Raw genomic sequence first — 7,353 nt, forward strand, 5'->3', positions numbered from 1 at the left:
TGTACTACAGCTGAACCACTCACTCCTAGGAGTTAGCAAGAGACTGTCTCTACTTCCCCAAAAGATTAACATAGTGGGCGTTTTTACCTAGGATGGGCAGGACCTTAATCTGAGAGTGTGTGTGTGTGTGTGTGTGTGTGTGTGAGAGAGAGAGAGAGAGAGAGAGAGAGAGAGAGAGAGAGAGAGAGAGAGAGAGAAAGAGACTGTCTACAGCATTCAGCATTCTAGATTCAGCAGTCTGCATTCAGCATTCGGACTCGCTTGCACTCAGACTAGAACCAGAGCTTAGGTAGACTAGGACTTAGATCCATGTAGTCCGTAGCCCCCCAGGCCCAGAGCGCTTGGGCCCGGGGGATGCAGCACCAGTCGAGATTCAAGAGATTGAGCATTCGAGATTCGAGCATTCAACATTGAAAATTCAGCATTGAGGACTCGAGATTCAAGCCTCTATTCTCCTGGCTGGTGCACCCGCAGCCTCCCAGGACTCTGGCCCAGACCATGCAGCCCGAACATACTCGGAGCCCGAGGGTGCTGCACCAGTCCATAGGAGATGGCTGCTGTTTTAGACCTAATGTGTTTTAGGTGGCCTCAGATGTACCTCGACTACTGAGCTGCCAGATTTTTCATTTCTCTTTTACAATGATTGTAAAAGCCTCATGTCAATTTTTTAAGAAATACATTCAGATAGAACACTTCTTGTGTAGGGTCTATTTGTCAAAGCCGAATCCCGTGCACACCTGGCCAGAACCCATCATCCTGCGGAACAAGGGACCCCACAAGAAACCCCAATCCGTGGCAGTGTGACTCAATTTCCCTTAAAGTCAACAGTCTCAAGCCTACTAAAGCCTAGTGTGGTAGTAACTTTTATTCACCAGAAGTAACTGTCATCTCAGAAGCTTTCCGCCTCTGTCTGCCTACCTAGAACTACCCCTGGAAGCTTCTATCCAATCTATCCTTAAATCCAATCTAGGTCTACAATGTTTTCAGCCTCTGAGACTTACTGATGAGTAAGCTTACCCTTTCTAGTGCTTTCTGAACTGGTTGTTCTGGCTCAAACTCTGCTACTAGCTAATTCAAATTGGCTTCTCTCAGCTTCTCAATGAATTTTTCTGCTTGGCCTCATACTAACTTTGGCAATGTATTCTAATCTTCTGGCTCTATCACATTCTCTGGTTTGTTCTGTCTGGATCTAGCTTCTTCTCTCTTTAACCTATCTCTGTAAAACTGTCTTCTTTCTTTGCACTTCTCTTTCTTAATTAGCCTCCTCTTCCTCTCTCCTCTTGTGAGAGTTGAGCATATCCTATTCTGTCACATCATTCTCTGATTCATCACTTTGCCACTTTCAAACATGGGTACTTCCTTCTACAAACTAACTTTACCCAAATATAGTTTACTTTTTTGTCTGGGGTTAAAGGTGTGAACTAAGGGTGTGTCTCAACTTCAGCTAGAAGACTAAGCCAAGTCACAACTAGAAACAGTGTTTTTCAGTAAATAACACAGGATTCAGAATGTGATCAAACATCCGGTGACAGCTTCTGTTCACATCAACATTGTATTTAGTTGATTTTTCTTTTGTCACCAATGTTACAAACTAAAAAGAATACTGATTGTTTACATCCGAACCAAATGTGACCTGCCCACATATGCTTCTGGTCATAAGGTCTTGATAGAATTATGCTTAAATCTATAGACTCAAAACAAATAAACGGTGACTAGTAGAAGCATAGTAACACAAGACAATTCATTAGAAAAACTGTTCTTGTGGGACTTCAAATGGTGTCACTTTGTAAGTCATTATGGAGCTTCCTCAAAAACTAAACCATAGAACTACCATGCGACACGTTATACCACTCTTCAGTATATGTCCCAAAGAAATCTAAATCAGCACATCACAGAGATATGTGCACTATTAACAATAGCCAAAATGTAGAACCAGCCTAGATATCCGTCAACAGAGAAATTGGTAAAGAAAATTATAGATGGTAGAGGGATAGATAAATAGATAGATAGGTAGATAGATAGATAGATAGATAGATAGATAGATAGATAGATACTGGATTTTTTCAGCTGTAAAGAATGAAAGTAGGTTCTCTTTCTGCCATCTTGCCAGAAACTTGTGCTGGGAGCAAGACTTCTAAGAAAAAGCACGTCTATCTGGAAGGCCGTGGTGCAGCCATTTTTGCTGGCTGCAAGGGAGATCTCTGCAACCAAAGAGAGCACACGGCTCTTTTAAAATTGAAGGCATTTATGCCCTAGATGAAACTGAGTTCTACTTAGGCAAGAGATGTTCTTATGTGTACAAAGAAAAAAAAACAAAACACAGTGACTCCTGGAGGCAAACCAAACAAAACGAGAGTGATCTGGGGAAAAGTAACTCGGGCTCACAGGAACAGTGGGATGGTTCGCGCCAAACTCCTAAGCCACCTTCCTGCAAAGGTCATTGGACACAGAATCCGTGTGATGCTGTACCCATCCCAGATTTAAACTAATGGAGCGTAAATAACTAAAAGTGGATTTGTAAAAAGGAAGAGAAAAAGAAAGAAAGAAAGAAAGAAAGAAAGAAAGAAAGAAAGAAAGAAAGAAAGAAAGGAAGGAAGGAAGAAAGGAAGGAAGAAAGGAAGGAAGAGAAAGAGAGAGAGAAAGAGAAAAAGAAAGTAGGTCATCTTCACAAAAAATAGATAGAGCCAGAAATTATGTTAACAAATCAAGCTGGGCGGTGGTGGTGCACACCTTTAATCCCAGCACTTGGGAGGCAGAGGCAGGTGGCTTTCTCAGTTCAAGGCCAGCCAGCCTGGGCTACAGAGTGACTTCCAGGACAGCAGGGCAATCCAGAAAAACCCTATTTTGAAAAAAAAAAAAAAATCAAGCCAGACTCGGAAAAGCAAACATCATGTTTTCTCTTATATGTGTAATCTAGATTTATGTAAATATATGGAAATGGAAGGTAACTGTGTGAGGGAAGGAATCTAAAAGGACAGATGAAATATGAAATAATAGAAGAATAATGGTGATAAGAAAGACAATATGTGTTTCTTTCACGTGCAGATCTGTATTAGGTAATATCTGGCATGAGAAGAAAGGGAAACTCTCTAGGGGAAGGTAGTTTGAATGAGAAACGTTTTGAATAGGTACAAGTATTCAAAGATCTGGTCTCCCATTGGTGAAAGTGTTTAGGCGTGTTTAGGTGGTGATGACCGGATGGACTTGGTCACTTGGGTGGGGTTGGAGGCAGACTTTAGGAGATTACAGCCTCATTCCTTCTCCAGTTTCCTCTCTCTGCCTAATATTTGCAAGGGGGTTGTGAGCGCTCAGTTTCCTGTCCCTGCTGTACACCCTCCGCCACTATGGACATTTTCTCTGGAACTGTAAGCCAAATAAACTCATTCCTCAATAATTTGATTTTAGTCACACTATTTTATGACAGCAACAGAAAAGTAACTGATAAAAAAAAGTTCATATCAGAGACAAAGGCGTATTTGAAAAACATTTGGAGACTGGCTGTGGTAAGTCCATGGCCTTGTTCAAAAGATTAAGAGGATGTTATTTACTGTCAATTTAAGTAAATATTTTTAAAGGACATCATTTTATATGTGGAAATAGAAAGTCCTGCTAGGGTTATATTGAGTTGAAAGACATCTAAGATACCTTTCAGGCTGCAGGTGTTGCAAAACTCTGAGAAAGAACTCTGCCGTGATCAATCTGGAAGTAATAGGCAAAGTCCTGAAGGCAGGTGTTGGCAGCTCAGGAGAACGTAAGTGAGGAGGAGATATTTGCTAATAAAAGACATATACAGGCATTTAAAAAAGATTAGGGATTCACAGGAGAAAGATATCACATTATAATCTCAAAAGCAAAGCTTTGAAAGGTACAACTGGAAAAGAGCAGGGATCAGAATAGTTACACTCAAGAGAGAAGTCCGCTGTGGCCATTTGAACATTGCTAGTGAATTTACGATGGACGGTTTCTGCAGATCCGCGGCAACACAAGGCAACTTCAACACAAGGAAAATCCATGAGGCATGACAGAATGGGATGCCTTCCTTTTGTGTCACATGTTAACTCCAGTCTCTGTTGATCCTGAACTCAGCTCGACAACCCAGTCTCACAAGGGCGTCAGTGAGAATGCTAGGACTTTCAGCCGCTTTGCTGATGGTGGTGGTTAGTGGAAGAGTTGGTGTCTCACACACACACACACACACACACACACACACACACACACACACACCATACATCAATTACCTTTAAGGAAGTTCTGTAGGTTTCACTTTCTGGAAAATGATAGATAACTCATTTCTTTCTTTTGCCAATCTTTCAATGGGTATTCAAGATTCAGTGATATTTCCCAGCAAAACACCTTCAGGTTTTACAGGAGTATGTGATCCCCAATGAATTAGGGAATGAGTAAGTTGGGTCTCTGTGAGTCAGACTTTTTACATATATCCCCATGCTTTTACTTGTTTGGACAATATAATCCCAGATGCCAGAAGCTGCTTAGTGTTTTATGACAACTTTTCTGGCTTCTGTAGCACTCCGATGTGAAACAGGTAATTAGGGAACTTTTTCAGCCTGAATGAACTCACAGGGGTATGACAACAGAGAGAGTGCAAGGTACTGTCAGGCGTACTGCCTGAATTTAATCGAGAATCCAAAAGAACTGGATTGATACAATGAATATGTGTGTATATGCACGTATCAATGGTGTGTGTGTGTGTGTGTGTGTGTGTGTGTGTGTGTGTGTGTGTGTGTGTTCAAAAAGGATTTACTAGGTTGGTGGTCCACGAATGGCTGTCTCTTGATGGAAAGGCCAGGAGAATCCAGTAGTTGTTCAGTCTAGGAGGCTGAATTGCTTAGTAGTCTAAATCTGGTGATGGAATCCTGGAGGATTCCTGGACAGCTGTGTGTTTTCTGCCAATGTTGGAATCCTGAAGAAGTTGAAGGTAATAGCAGCAACAGGATAGACAAAGCTTGTCACTGAGGATAAGAGAAAGCATGCAAAAATAAAGTCTCTTCTTCCAGCTTCCTCTGTGTGGGTTGACACCAGAAGGTACTGCCGGGTTTTAAGGTGAGTGAGTCTTCCTGCTTCAAATAATCTGATTTTTAAAGACGCAGTCCTTTATAGAGGTACCAAGCAGTTTATGTTCTCGTTAATTCCAGATGTAATAAAGTTTACAAATAAGTTTAGCCACCACACTAAAAAGTGGGGGCGGGAGGCAGGGCAGAGTGTTCTGCATTTGAATAAATGGAAGAATTTAACATGACTGATAAGCCTTAGGGATAATGTTATCATTGTGTAATCTGGTCATAGGGGTCAAAACTCTTCACGGAGAAGAGACAGTGTGCCCTAGAGAACTGTCACAGTAGACAAGTTGCTTCGGGAACGGGTGTCTCTCAACAAGAGGAGGCAATACAAATGCATTCCTCCTGTGAGCATAGGCACACAGCAAGAAAATGAAGGGTTAGTTCAGCACAGTGTAGAAAGGACTGGAAAACCTGGGAGGGAAGAGGGAGGGAGGGACTGACTATGTAAACAGGGTTCTTTGTTACAGAGGTAGGAAAAGATGGCAAAGAGTCTATGAATATGTTTCAGTCCCATATTCCCTGCTGTAGAGCATAGCATAATGAAAATACTTCATACCAACTGTTCACAGTTTGAAGTCCAAGTCTGTCCTCGGGGTGTCATGGCAGTGGGGGGGGAGGGGAGGCTGCACACTTGGCCACAGCTCCATGATTAACTAAGTCAAGCAAGCGTGCAGATTCTGGCGATGCATCTGGGAAGTAATCTGGAGGAAAGATGTGGAAACATATTTATATCTCAGTAACACCTATTTGCTCTTCTCTCATCAATATTGATACAACCGATAAAACACAAGACAGAAGAGTGTCTCTTCTCTCGAAAAAGAAGGGACCCAGTGGAACGCAGCTGAGCTAGTTTCTGTACTGAGTGTGGAAAAGCCTGCAGTACAGCTCACTCCTTCCTCTCATAATAGTGAATAAGCAATCCTGGTTCTGACGTCACTCTACATGGAATGCTTGCATGAATAAGGTTGCAAACATGGTGCTATGTCGGGCTATTGTGTTGTTAGTATAAAACTCTATCCTATAATAATAATGTGAAACTTCTCAACTATGCTATTTATACTGCTACCTGTATTTGTCCTTTTAAAAAAAGGTTCAATCATAAATTCCATTTTGGCAGCCAGTGGGATTTTAAAAGATCATGATTCATGTAAAATTATTCCTCATAGGTTTTTGTTTGCTATGCTCACTGTATCCAACAAAGAAATTATTGTCACTTATTCTAGCGTGTTAACAGTGCTTGGTTTACAAAAGATACCCATAAATATTCAGTTCAATTTCCAGGAGCTAGGTAAATATATAATACAAAATGACTAATTCTGGAGTAAAAATGTTATTTCCCCCAGACTTCCAAATGACAGAGCTCAAAATTTGTTTTGTTCTATTTTGTTTGCAGTAATGGTGATGAGATATAATCATAACATTTAGCCTCCTCTATTAGGCTGTAAATTGTGTGAGAGCAGAAATCTCACCCGTTCTGTTCTCTGTGGCATAGAGCAGGCTCCACACAAGTATGTGACAAGTGAATTTACAAGTGAAAATGAGATTCATGGACCTTCTGAATAAGAGAAGGGGGATTTTTAGTATTTAAAATACATGTACAAGAATATTTCTAAACCCCAAATTTAACACATAGCCTTGGGGGTGACAAAGGCCTCTTCATTATCTTGTTGTAAAAGTAGGCAAAATCGTTTGACTACCAAAAATGGACAAAGTTCGAATGTACCTAACTCTAAATAGACCAAAGAAGATTCAGAATTTTAGTAATTACATCTATCAATGCTTTGCTTTCAAAATAGACCAGTGAAACATTGCTCTTTTATTTGTAATTTAATTATAGTGTTTCTTTTTCCCTTTCATCCTTCCCACTTCTCTCATATACCTCTCCCCACTCTTCTTCAAACTCCTAGCTTCTTTTTTCATTAATTGTTATTGTTTGCATATGTGCATTTGCATATATATACAGTCCCCAATGTAACCCGTTGTGTCCACAGACTGTTCCTTGTGCATGTATTTCAGGGCTGAACTTTTGCACTGGACAAGCGATAGTGTGCTCTTCCCTGGAACGATTGTCTTTCCTGCTTCCAGCTCTTCAGTTCCCTCTAGTTCTCTGGGTAGGACTGAGGCCTCATGTGCTTTTCATCATCCAGGTTGGCATGTTTGTTAGTGAGCACATGACAGCATAATGCAAAGTAAACTATACAAAGGAATTGTACAGATGAAATAATGGGTGTGGGCAGTTCTCCCTTGAGAAGCCCACATTTCTAATGTTGCCCTC

The 7,353-nt window shown here is 41.0% G+C and overlaps 1 pseudogene; it reads left to right on the plus strand.

Moving 5' to 3' along the window:
• The window catches only part of LOC116073661, a 145,267-nt pseudogene extending 142,783 nt beyond the window's left edge, over positions 1 to 2,484 (plus strand).
• Positions 2,485 to 7,353: the final 4,869 nt, after the last annotated feature.

This window comes from Mastomys coucha, unplaced genomic scaffold, assembly GCF_008632895.1.
Source record: "Mastomys coucha isolate ucsf_1 unplaced genomic scaffold, UCSF_Mcou_1 pScaffold23, whole genome shotgun sequence".
Classification (NCBI taxonomy): domain Eukaryota; kingdom Metazoa; phylum Chordata; class Mammalia; order Rodentia; family Muridae; genus Mastomys; species Mastomys coucha.